Source organism: Phocoena phocoena, chromosome 3, assembly GCF_963924675.1.
Source record: "Phocoena phocoena chromosome 3, mPhoPho1.1, whole genome shotgun sequence".
Taxonomy (NCBI): Eukaryota; Metazoa; Chordata; class Mammalia; order Artiodactyla; family Phocoenidae; genus Phocoena; species Phocoena phocoena.
Genome location: NC_089221.1, coordinates 136,306,939 through 136,320,878, shown reverse-complemented (window position 1 = coordinate 136,320,878; position 13,940 = coordinate 136,306,939).

Sequence of the window (13,940 nt, the reverse complement as noted above, 5' to 3'; positions counted from 1 at the left end):
AGTAGGCCTTGGAGGTCAGTTCTGGAGGGGGAGGGGTAAGGGTTCAATTCTGCCTCCATAAGGGCAGCATCCACACATGGAGGGGGCGGTGTTATCAGTTTACCTGAGAAAACACACTTTCAAGTTCCCCGTGCGTTACGGGAAAATCCTGTTTCTAACATGTGGGTGTTCAGGTAGCTGGAAGTGCTCCGGCCTTACTCTGTGGCTGGGCCCGTGCTCCTGCAGCTCCCGAGGACTGACTGAAGCGCCGTTTGCTTCACCTGGAAGGTCCCAGTCTTGGGGTGAGGGGGATCGGGCCACGGCCCCGGTGTCCAGGGCTGCAATCAGGCAGTACACGGCGCTAAGGAGCTCGGGGTTGCGCTGCTGGACCTCATCAGCAGGTCCACCACTGCCGCTGCGAAGGGGAGCCTCACACGGGTGCTTCCTGGTGTCCTTCACACTCGGGTCCTGAGCCGCACTCTCCTGCCCAGTCAGTTTCCAAGAGACCAGGCAGGCTCAGACCTCTTCGAGGGGCTGGCTTAGGTAAGGGGCTGGCTTGTTTCCCGGGCAACATTACTGTTACCTCAGACTGAAGGGGGATTGTGTACCCCCCAGGGAAAAAGATGTCCATACCCTGACCCCAGGGGCTCAGGCCAGGACCTCATTTGGAAGTAGGGCCTGGTTGTGTATGTAGGTAAGACAAGGGCCTTAGGGTGGTCCCAATCCTGTGTAACTGTGTGCTTATATGATGAGTGGAGACACAAACACAGAAGGGAAACCACATGAAGATGAAGGCAGAGATGGGAGGGATGAAGCTAGAAGCCCAGGGATGCCTGGGTCCCCAAGAGGCTGGAAGAAGCAGGAAGGACCCTCCCCTGGAGCCTCAGCACTTTCCACCTAGACAGTTAGTATGGGTGGGCCTGAACTGAAGGCAGCACCGTGGTCCCTGACCAGTCTGTCTTGCCCCCTTGACACCGTGGGGAGCACCTCCCACGGAACGCTGACCAGCGAGTTGGTTTCCCATGAGACTGTAGGACGCTGGTCCCGTAAACAGGCAGGCCCATCACACCCTTCCTCCTGGGCTCTGGTCACACACGGCGACTGTGCACCCTGTGGGGCTGGGCTTTCAGCCTCTTCACAGGACCCCTTGGTGTTGGTTCAAAGTTCAGCTTACAGCCCAAGAATGACGGAAGGTGAAATCCTCATCAGCCCTGTGTGGTGCAGGCAGGGAGACACAATTAATTGTAGAGTTAAAAGCAGAGAGGCTAAGGGTGACTCAGCCATGGAAAAGGAGTGAAGCACTGACACAGGCTATGGTGTATATGAACCTCGAAAACATGACGCTCAGTGAGAGAGGCCAGACACAAAAAGACAATTAGTGGATTCCACTTACGTGAGACATCCAGAACAGGCAAGCCCACAGAGACAGAAAGTGGATTGGTGATGCTGGGGCTGTGGGAAATGAGGGGTGGCCTCTAAAGAGTGGGCTTCTGGGGAGATGATGGAAATGTTGTCAAATGGATTATGCTGGTGGGTGCACAACCCTGTGAATATGCAAAACACCACTGAGCTTAATACTTAAAGTGGGTTAACTAACTGTGTGGTAAAGAAATTCAATCTCAATAAAGCTGTTATCAAAAGTGAAAAACTGGAGGCTTCCAGACCCACCTCCAGAATCTGACAGCCGAGGTGCGGGGTCGCACAGGACCTGCATGTTTGAAAGCCCCATTGTGTCCAACCAGGTGGTCTGAGGGCACCTTGCGAAATTCTCCCTGTGGCATCAGAAGCGTGGGGTGCTAGTGTGGCCAGGCCTCAGGCAGAGAGGCTGGATTCTGTGGCCTTGCTGTCCTCTCTTAAGGAGTGTGGCATCATCTCCGTAGAAGGAGGTGGGTCAGCTTGAAGCCCGGTTCCCTCTTCTGCACGTTTCTTCTTTCTTTCCCAGCGATGATGCTGGCCGAGCTGTGCCAGAGCGACCAAGGCAAAAGCGTCATGCACAGAATGACTGAGAACTTTGACCAGGTACCGTGGACTCCTCAGAGGCAGTGACCCAGGACTGAGGCCCCAGAGCCTCCTTCTGAGTCTCGTGGCCCCGGTGCCCCTCTCATGGGAGTTGTTGTCAGGCTTAATGGTTGAAGCAGCCATGGTATCGAGATTTCACTGGTAGAAACTATTTCTTTTCTTCCTTGGGAGAAGCAGGTCTCCTTCTACTTTGCTGGGATACCCGCTTTTTAATAAACAAAAATGATAAGCTGTAAGTACATATTAAGGATTAGGTTATACATATGTAAAGAATAATCATAAAGATCAAGAAACAGAACCTGATGAGTGGACACCCAGGAGTGCCCTTCCCTCGTCACAGCCTCCTCCCCACCGTGAGGTCGCTGTTCTCCTGATTTTGTGTCAGTGACTTGTCCTCATAGTTTACGCCCAGGCACGCATCCCTAAATAACGCAGCCCAGCTTTGCCTAGTTCCAAAGTCTGTAAGTGGGTATACCGTGCTTGCTGCTTTGTTGCTCTTGATGGCTCAGCATCGTGTCCATGAAATTCTTTCATCTTGTGAATATAGGGTTATTTAAAAAATAATTTTTATAGTTTTACTACCTTTAAACAAAATGTACTCTGTTGCTGTGGAATATTCCTTCATAGGAGCGTGCAGGGTTCATTTCTGCATCCGCTTGTGATGGCCTTCAGGTTCTTTCAGGTTTGGCTCCTGTGGCTTTGGAGTCCATGTCCGTGTGTCCTGGTGCAGGGCTGGGGGGTTTGTGTTCAGCTGGGAGGAACACTGTGGGTCTGTGTGCATGGAGTGCACTCTCTGAGGCCCGATTGTTTCACAAGTGGTTGCACCGCCCGCTGCACACCAGGCTTTCCATTGCTCCACATGCTGCTGAGATTTGATACTGTGTCTTCATGTCTGCCATTCGGGTAGGTGTGTGCACAGTCATTTTCTTATGGTTTTAACCCCTCAGTTGTTAGTGAAGTTGTGCATCTTGTGGCATTCATGGACTACTTCCTGTTGTTTTTAAAAAAGTTAAAAAAATTGTGGTCAAATACACAAAGCATAAACTTTACTATCTTAACCATGTTTAAGTGCACATTTCAGGGTCAAGAAGTAATTCACACTGTTGTGCAAGCCTGACCGCCATCCTCCTCCAGAACTTTTTCATCTTGCAAAACTAAGAACAGTCCCCATTAAACACTCAGCCCCCATTGTCCCTCCCTGAGCCCCTGGCACCCACCATCCTACTTTCTGTCTCTATGGTTCTGACTGCTCTGGGGGCCTTGTATGAGGCCCAAAAAAACTGTTTTTTTGTGTCTCGCTTACATCACTGAGCATAATGCACTCAAATGTCATCCCTGCTGCAGCCTGTGTCAGTTGCCTTCCTCTTTTGGCTGAATAACATTCCCTTTTATGGATGGACCATGTTTTGCTTCTCCATTCATCCGTTAATGGACACATGTAATATCTACGTTCATTTCTCGTGTCCTAATATTTGTGGAATAACGTCAGAAAGTCCTATGAATCAAAAGTCATTTGCCACTAACTTTTTTCTTAAACTTTTTATTGTGAAAAACAGCAAAGCTAAGAAAAAGGGAAGAATACATGTCAGCTTCACTTGCGTTCAGGAATTAATGCTTTACGCTATTCACTTTATTCCCTGTGTGTGTGCTATGCATGTGCATGTGCCTGCTTGCATACATGTGCTGTGCACGTGCATAGGTATGTGCACTTGCACACATTAGTGTGTGCCTGGGCATATGCGTGCATGTGTGTTCATATGCTAGTGTGTGAATATATTTGTGCTGTGCACCTGCATATGTTTGTGTGTGTGCTGTGCCTGCCTGTGCGCACACCTGTGTGTTTGCTGGAACCACTTGCAAATTGGTTGCAGACTGAATTGTGCCCCAGATATATCCACACGCAGCTGCTCTAACAATCCTGCATAGCCGCGTAAAGGTCACAGATCTCAGGGATTTAAATGGATGGAGCAGGATGTCCTGACACAGAGTCTGTCTTCCAATGACTGTCACTGTCTCAGTAACATCCTTCACACCTTCTTTAAGCCCCATTCAGGGTCCAGTTTAGACACCCATCACATTCAGTCACCTGCCCCAGGTCCCCTCAAGCTACAATGTCACAGTTGGAGAGCCCGGCCAAGGCTGGGCATGCCCCTCATGTTGGCCTGGCCTCCAGGCTCTGCACTCGGCTCCTGTGTTCCCACCTCTCAGCCAGGCCCTGACTTGGATGGGGCCGCCACCTCTTTCCTCACAGGGTCCCATCGCCCAGTCAAGGGGGTTCATTCTCCCAAACGCAGCATCAGGAGTGGGGGCGTGACAGTCCCCACTGGGTCTCCTTCATGTGAGACCCTATACTGTTGAAAGAGCAGGTGCCCTGCCCTCGGGGGTGGGGGCTGGGAGATGACATGTGGCCCACGATGGGCAGGCGGGTCCCCGGGTGGGGCAAGCCAGTGTGCAAGGAGTTCCGTGATGGGTTCTCCTCTCCAACGGCTTCTGTGCCCCTACCTCTCCCCGTGCCTCCCCTCGAAGACAGCGCAGTGCCCGGGACGGGAGCCATGGGAGCCGTTAGCCACCACCACCTCTACACACAAACGCACACGTACACGCACACACACATGCACACGCTGCAGGGAAGCAGGACCTGAGTGCAGGGCTCTCAGCGGCCATGAGCGCCCCTCCCGGAATCGGCCAATGGAATGGACAGACCGGATCTCCCAGCCTGGACCATACAGGACTGTCCTGCCTGGGCTTCCAGTGCGGCCGCCTCCTTCTGGAAGCCTGGGAGGCTGGAATCAGGCCCCTTCTTGTCTGTCCTGGCAGCAGACTGGGCTGCGCTCTAAGAAGTTCGTGGCTCACCCGTGGATCCGGACCATCAGGTGGCCAGAGAAATTGGTAACATTTCTGTTTTGCCCATTGAAGTGTTTAATGACAAAGATTTTGTTCAGTTTCCTGATGTGGGTGTCCAAAGATGAGAGACCCATGTGTGTGATCTGTACCACCTATGAGATCAGCCCTAAGCTAGTTTAAACATGATCAAGTTCTGTCTACACGGTAGATTTAGACCTCTGCCTGTCCTGTCTACTGATTATGCTTAGAGCTGACCATGTGTTGTCTATAATAAGAAGATTTAGACCTGACCATGTTCTGTGTATGCTAGGACTATGGGAACCTGGGTAGAGACCCGGCCTGGCCTCAGTACTGGGAAGCTCCGTGCCTGCATCTGAAGGTCAGTGCTTAGATGTCTGTGGTCTGGAGCTGAGGTGGGCTTGTCTAAGTAACAGCCTCTCTTCTGAGTGTGGTTACCTGGTCCTCCCAAGGGTCAGTGCTATGGTCGGGGCCTCAGTCTTAATCCCTGCAAGGTTCACCTTCCCTGGGGCTCGTGGAGAATCCGCAGGGGGGCTACCTGGCAATAATTCCAATTCACCAGCATGTGCGTGGTGTGTAGGGAGGCAGGTTTAGCTGGTGAATTGATTTCAGGGCAGATCGGGCAAAAGGCCGATGGGTAACAGCTGAGGCTGCTGCTGAGCTCTCCTTCCAGTCTACCATCCCTACTCAGAAGCATCCAGAGCTGCCCCTCGGCTTTCAGCCCTGCTGTCCTGTGAGTTTTCTCAACAAGTAAGTGAGGCAAGAAGGGACTGAGCCTGCCAGAACCAAGGAAGTGTGTTCACCTCTAGCATAAAGCTTTAAAAACAGGTAAAATCAACAGAACCAAAGGGAAAAGAGGAGGACTTCTCTGGGACAAGTGTGGGGAGAGGAGACCCACCTGCCACTTTTTCCCATCCCAGGAGCTCCCAGGGACCCAGCTTGTTTCCACAGTAGGGGAGCCACCAGCAGAGCCATGGTGTCCTGACCAAGGGGACATGTCCCCCAAGTGCAGGGTCTGGGGAGGTGAGGTCACCCTGGAGACTGTGGACCTGTGACTCCGGTGGAGGGGTCTGGGTAGGAGGGGTCACCTGTTGAGAGAGAACGTGTGACTTTAGGTGCAGGGTCTGGGGAGGTGGGTCACCGTGGGGAGTGTGGTTGTGCGACCCCAGGTAAAGGGTGCAGGGACTGTGTGGGTCTCACCACATCTGCATGGGTCAGGATCACATGTACGGGGAGACTGCATATGTGCTCTTTGCCTGCAGTGTGTCTTGTCCCCTTTGAGATTTCCAACCTCTGCATTAAGTGTGTTGCCCTGATTAACCTGTGGTTCCTTTTCTTCTCTTAATCTTCTCACATTCATATGAGGTCAGGCATGTTTGAGTGGGTTGCTGCCCTGTGTTCTTTTGAGTAACAACACTTGGTGGTATCAAATTAATATCATAGCATATCATATGTCTAATCTACGGGGGTCTCCACTGCCTGGGTCCCCCTGGACAGAGGTCAGGTGAGCACAGACTAGCCCTCCCTAAGAATGGTCTCCCACGTGCTCTGTGAGGGTACCATGATGGTACTGTGTCTGGGCCTCCGACATTTGTGATGAAGGGGAGTCGAAATGGAATCTCAATTAACAAGACATTATTTTAAGAATTTATTTTAAGTGAAATAAAACACGTCACATTCCCTTTACCATCGTCACCATTTTAAGTGCACATTTCTGAGGCATTAGATCTATTCATTTTCTCGTGGAGCCATCACCACCATTCCTAGAACTTTTCATCTTGCAAAACTAAAATTCCACAACCATGAAAGTCTCACTCCCCGTTCCCTCCCACTGCCCCTGGCACCGATATCCACTTCAGTCCCTGAGTTGTCGACTCCAGGGCACCCACTGGAGTGGAATCCTGCAGTGTTTGCTGACGGGTCACTTTGGAAGAGCTGACTTTCAGTCTGAAGCTCTGCCTGTTTGTATCTGAAGAATCTGCATTTAAGGAGAGGGTGTATGAGGAAGGGGGTGTATGAGGGACAAAGGTGTCCGGGGTGCAGATGAGCCAGGACCTGACCAGCTGCCTGTTGGGTCCTCTGGTTCCACCTCTTGGCCTGTGCCTCATCTGCATCATCACTGGCCCCACTGGCACCCCTGGGGTGTTGTTGTCTGAGTGAGATTCCCCTGGTACCCCTGCTCTCCTCCCCTCCTCCCCTCCTCCTGCTGGCTGGGGAGGGAACTGCTTGCTGTGTGGTCTCTACTCCTGAGGCACAAAGGACCCTGCAGCATGGACCTGCAGAGTGTGGGTGTGGTCCCAAGAGCATGGGACCCACATAGGACACAGCACTGGGGCATGACAAGTGCTAGGGCTGCCTCATCACTGACAGGGAATGTTGCCAAGATGGTGCTCGGGAGGGCGTGGTGGGTGGCCTGGGATCCCAGAGGCCCCTTTCCTATCCTGGAGCTTGGACAGTACATCCCCATGGGCTCCTGATTCACCCCATATCTCAGCCATATCCCTCAGTCCTGTCTTTGAACTCAGGAAAACAAGCTCTCTTGTGCACAACGTAGGCCTGGTCCCGTCGGTATTAGGATTCTTTAATTTAGGCGTCCTGGGATAGCAGCTCTTTTTAGGCCTGAGAAGGAAGAGCTCAGGAGTGTAAAACATTTTCAGATGAAACTAATATTCAATGACTATCTCTATACTGCTGGGTTGTTGACTTCTATTAGTCATTATTCTCCTGGTTTTAGCTCTGATGTGGGGATTACAGAGGAGTCAACATTTAAATCTTCATAATCTGTGTATTCGTAGCGTCAGTATCATTACTGACCCATAGTTTGTATGGTTTGGGAAGAGTTATTGATTTCATGTATCTTGTAAAGGATTCACAATGATGATAGGGCAATTAAGATTACAATAATGGCTGGTAAATTGTTCACATTTTCTCTACCTGTGCATCTATTGTATGTATATGAGGTAGTTTAGTTGTCAATATTAGTGAAATAATATAGAGGACTAGAGAACTTATTTTAAAAATAACTATTAATGTGTGATTATGAACATGTAATGCAAGTGATGTTGCATCTTGAGAGCCTAGAAGAAATTGATATACCTTTTGATATACAGTAATTTAGCCTATGATTTAACTTTGACAAAGTTACATCACTTTTAACTTTTATCTCATTTATTGAGAAAGACATAATTGTTATGGTGTTGGTTTGAAACTGGTTGAAAAGGACTTGAGTCCTTCCTTATTTTACATTTACATAGGTAGGATCTTCAAACATAGGATATGGTGGAGGGCATCCGTGTAACCATTCTAGGTTAGGAGTAGCAGTTTCCACTGCTGAGACTTCTCGTTTGGATGCAAATGCTTTTCATAGTATGAAGATTATTAGCATTACTGCTGCTACTGAGATGAATGAGCCTAAAGACAAAATATTTCATGTTGTGTGTGCCTCAGGGTACTCAGACTAACGTAGTGACATCCCTGAGAGGCCAAGAAAGTGCTGCAGGAAGTCATATTTACTACGACAAATATACCTGTGACGTGACTGTTTGCTCATGCTGATTTAACTGTATAACCTGAGAATAGTGGGAATCAGTGTAGAAAGCCTCCTATAATAGTGAAGACTGCTCCCATGGACACTATGTCATGGAAGTGTGCTACTACATAGTATGTATCCTGGAGGACAATGTCCGGGGATGAGTTGGCTAAGATGATTCCTGTCAAACCACCTACTGTAAAAAGGAAAATAAAGCCTAAAACTCATAATAGAGTGGGAGCTCATATAATATTACCTCTGTGAAGAGTTGCTGATCAGGGACTTCCCTGGTGACGAAGTGGTTAAGAATAGGCCTGCCAATGCATGGCACACGGGTTCGATCCCCGGTCCGGGAAGATCCCACATGCTGCAGAGCAAAAAGCCCGTGAGCCGCAACTACTGAGCCTGCGCTCTAGAGCCCGTGAGCCACAACTACTGAAGCCCATGTGCCTAGAGCCTGTGCTCTGCAGCAAGAGAAGCCACTGCCATGAGAAGCCCGCGCACAGCGATGGAGAGTAGCTCCCGCTCACCGCAGCCAGAGAAAGCCGGTGTGCATTAACGAAGACCCAACGCAGCCAAAAAAAAAAAAAAAATTAGGGCTTCCCCAGTGGCGCAGTGGTTGATGTGGGGGCCTGCTGATGTGGGGGGCGTGGGTTCGTGCCCCGGTCCAGGGGGATCCCACATGCCGTGGAGCAGCTGGGCTCGTGGGCTGTGGCCGCTGGGCCTGCACGTCCGGAGCCTGTGCTCTGCAACGGAAGAGGCCGCAGCAGTGAGAGGCCCGCGTACCACAAAAAAAAAAAAAAAAAAAAAAAAATTAAAAGAAGAGTTGCTAATCGGCTAGATACCTTTATCCTGTAGGGATAGAAGTAATTACGGTAGCTGATGCACAGTATGCTACTGAGTCGACAGATATCCTTATGGTAAATATAAGACGGGCCCACAAGAGAAATCTTAAAAAGCCAGTGGACATGACTCATAATATTCTCAAATAGATGAAAGGCAGTTTTTGTCCTAAATAGTATGTAACAATATGTGAAATTATAACAAACCCTGGTAGGCCATGAATACACACTTCAGGGTGACCAAAGAATCAGAATAGGTGTTGGTATAGGATTCGGTCTCCTCCTGCCGGGTCAAAGAAGGTAGTGTTGAGATTTCTATCTCTTAACAGTATAGCAATTCTGGCTGCTCGGAGTGAGAGTGGTAATTATAGTAATATGGCTATAGTTGGGGAAGATTAAACAAATAATGGGGAAAAAATAATGGTGTTTGGTATTGGGATATGACTGCTGGTTTTGGATTAAAGACTATAGTAATACAAGAAATAGCACGAAGAATTGAAGAGACACCTGCTAAATGTAAGGAGGAAATGGTTAGGTCGACAGAGGCTCCTGTGTGGGCCAGATTGCAGGCTAGAGCTGAATACACGGTTCCACCTGTGCCAGAACCAGCTTCTATTCGTGATATGAGTAGGAGTAAGAATGATGGGGGAAGTAGTCAAAAGTTTATATGCTTTATTTGGGGAAATGTTACCTCAGGTGCCCCAGTTATTAGTGGCCCAAGTCAGTTTTCAAACCCTGCAATCATAATGGGTACAACTGTAGAGAATATTATTACAAGTGCAGGGACTGTTATGACTATGTTAAAGATTTGGGCATCTCTTAGTAGCGCTCCAGGTTAGCATAGCTCAGCCTGGATTAATAGCAGCAGGTGCTTCCTGCTACTCCAGCCCAAGCACCAAATAGTCAATATAAAACGCCGATATCTTTGTGATTTGTTGAAAATAATCAGCAGTATATGAACAGAGGTACAATGACTTGAGCTAGCATTAGACTGTAAACCTAGAGACAGAGACTGAGCCCTCTGCTCTTGTCCCGTTTAGCTGTGGATCTAGATGGGGTCAATGCAGGTTTCATCACAGCCCCTGAATGAATTTTGTAACAGTTTCTCCCTGTGGTTTTTTTTTTTTTGTAATTTATTTTTATAATGAGGTGTAGCCGATTTTCCATGCTGTCTTTCTTGCTGCTGCACATCCACCTGATTCACTTACAGAGAGACATCCATAAATTCTTTTTCACATTCTTACCAGTCGTACATATTCTTTTCTGGTGACTAGAGTGTGCCCAGTCCAGTTCCTTGAGCTATAGAGGAGGTCTTGTCGATTACCTATTTGGTCCTTGGAACAGTATCTGTGCTAATTTCAACCCTCTGGTTTATGCCTCACCCCACCCCACCTTTCCCCTTTAGCAGCTATAAGTTTTTTTCTAAATGTGTGACTCTGTTTGTTTTGTAATTTAGTCCATGTGTAGCCATTTTTAGATTCCACCTATAAGTGATATCTTATGCTAAGTGTCTTTTTGTGTCTGACTTATGTCACTTAGAATGATTGTACTTAAGTCCACCTGAGTTGCTGCAACTGGCCTTATTTCATTGATTTCATGGCTGAGTAATATTCCATTGTACAGAAGTACCACATCTTCTTTATCCATTTTTTCCTTCCAAGGACATTTACATTGTTTCCAAGTCGAGGCTCCTGCAAAAGGGCTGCACTAATAGTTGAAGTGCCTGTGTCCTATGAAGTGCCCGAGATATACACCCAGGCATGGAAGTGCTGTATGCTCTGTAGCTCTATTTTTTTTAATTAATTAATTTTTTTTGCCTGTGTTGGGTCTTTGTTATTGCACATGGGCTTTCTCTAGTTGCAGCAAGTTGGGGCTACTCTTCGTTGAAGTGCATGGGCTTCTCATTGCACTGGCTTCTCTTCTTGCTGAGCACAGGCTATAGGCGTTGGACTTCAGTACTTGTGGCACATGGGCTCAGTAGTTGTGGCTCATGGGCTCTAGAGCACAGGCTCAGTAGTTGTGGCGCATGGGCTTAGTTGCTCCATGGCATGTGTTATCTTTCCGCACCAGGGCTCGAACCCGTGTCCTCTGCATTGGCAGTTGGATTCTTAACCACTGCGACACCAGGGAAGTCCCTATAGCTCTGTTTTTTAGAATTTTTAGGAAACATCATACCCTTCTCCAGCGTGGCTGTTAGCAGTTGACATTCCCACCATCAGTGCAGCAGGGTTCCCTTTTCTCCACGTCCTCTCCTCCATTTCTGGTTTTTACACTTTGTGAGGGTGGCCATTCTGACTGGGGCAAAGCGATGCATCTCTGTAGTGTTGATTTGTTTTTCCCGCATGTTTGGTTGGCACAAGGGCGTATGGATTTACACCTGTACGCCCTTTTTGGCCAACTGAATCATAGGCAATGTTGAGCAGCTTTCATGTGATTTAACGACGAGTCCAATCTGCGTCTTGCAATCCGGTTCCTGCAATTCTGCCTTGTTTTCAAGTCCTTTTCAATTACTTACCCCAAGATATTTTCCCACCATAGTTGTCATTTACAATACTGCAGGCGTTGTGGATTGCAGTGCCCCTGAGAAACTGTCTTCAACTTGTTTCTGGAACCGGCCACAAAGTGGCAGGATCGCTTTAAGCCCCATTCTGGTTACAGGGGCAGCCTGAGCCTTTGGGAAATTCCTCTTCCTGATTGGAAATTAGAGTGGTATGTGCTGTCCAAACACGTAGAGCTTGTTTCTCATTCTTTCCCCCGCTTCCCCTTCATCCTCCGGACAAATTCCAAGCTGTGCACGACCGGCTGTTGAGTGTGTTGACTTCCCCAGGTGGGGAGACTCTAAGGAACGAGGCTGGAGCAGGGACCCCTCACCCAGGACATGTGGAGATAAGGTGACTTTTCCAAACTCTTCCCGCCCATCCGGGCCCCCATCCTCTGGGGTTCTGTCTGGACCCTGCATGGTTTCCAGCGGTGCGGGGCTCTGGCGCTGCCCTGCAGGGAGCAGCCCTGCTACCCGCACCTGCAGCGCCGCCTGCTGGTCTCTCCGTCCTGCGATCGGGCACAGTCTTCACCTTCCCCGCTGCCTCGGATGCTCTGTCTCCGCACTGTCCTGTGATCAGCCCCTCGTCCCCACCGCCGTCACCCCCAGCTCCACACCCCTCCTCCAGCCTCAGGGGTGACCCAGGACCCTTCCTGGGCTCCCCGCCTGCCCACCCTTGGTCTGTGTCCTCAGTCCACCTGTGCAGACAGGTGAGGATCCCCTCCAGAGGCTCCCAAACGCTTCACCCCTACATCCTCCCCGGGGTCGGCCGGTGTCCTGTCGGGATGTTCCACCCTCACCAAGCCCCCAGGTACATGGCAAGGGCAGGCATCAGGCCTGCTGCGTGCATTGCTGTGCATCCTGCTGTATACACAGGCATGACTGCCCAGGGTGCAGGAAAGGCAGCCTTACCTTGGGACGTGGGGAGGGGCTGCCCACAGGGTGGACGTCAGCTCTCGGCTCACCAGGCAAGGGCAGCTGGGTTCTCGCTCCTTGGACCCTTTCTCACCCAGCCGGACCATGACCCAGCTTTGTTCCCACCCCTGTTGTCCCTCCATTGGCCTCGCTCTTGTGAGCAGAGCAGGACAGTGTGGTCTGTTGTTACAGGCTGAGACACACAGACACTAGCTGACCTGCGTGCACCCAGCTGACCCCACGGAACGGGCACTGCACCAGGGCCTGTGCGGTGTGGGTTCACCTGCCCACAGAGAGGCCGGGCCTCTGTCCTGGCTCCAGAGGTCACCTTGAGTCTGATGGGAGTGTCCGTGCTCCGTGGGCCTCGCTCCAGGCTGGTCTGTGCTGATGGCGTGATGCACGGTGGGACTTCCTGAGTCCCCCCCCGGGGGCTGGAGGCTAAGATCAGGCACATGGTGGTCCCACATTGACATGACAGACCCCAATAAACCCTACACTTCAGGACTCAGGTAGGCTCCCCTGGGCTGCCACAGCCGACGAGGCTGGACCCTGCTCGTCCCCCTGTCCTCGCTGATTTTAACTTGCATCCTTCACCATAATAAACCCTGGATATAACAGCTTCAGGGAATTCTGGGAGCCTCCAAGAAAAAATAAGCCGGGGAGGGGGTCTCTGGGTCCCCAGCTCTGCAGTTGGGGTCAGAAGTCAGTGGGGAGGATCTTGGGGCCCTGGAATCTGAAGGGCCCCCCTACCAGGGGAGGGGTAGGAGACCCTGGGTGGTAGTTAAGCTGAGTCCAAGGCCCTCCTGCGTAGGAGGCTTCCTAGCCCCGGGGATCCTGAAGCGGCCGGCTCCCTCCTCCCCTCCACCTCCAGGCCTGGTCCCTACTCTTGAGAGATTCTCTAGGGTGGGGTCCTGGTGCTGGAGGTGCCCCGATGCTGTGGCCTTCTGAGTCTCCAGTGAGGATAACAGGAGTCGGGGAAGACTTGTCCACAGAAAGGGAGCTTCTGCCAGAGCAAAGCCTGGGTCTGCCACCATCCCGCCCAGGGGGACTGCCCACTCCCCGCAGGTTCCACGCCTGTTCCCTTCACCCCCTTCCGGGACCAGCTCACAGAGCCTCCTCTTGGGGGGATTCACTTACCTTCTTCTAACAGGATCCGTCTCACTATCCTGTTCTGGGATCACGCGGAAGCTTGTCACTGAAGCACGATCAGCCTCACGTCACCAGGGCAGCTTTCCTGGATCACACTCACCACGTG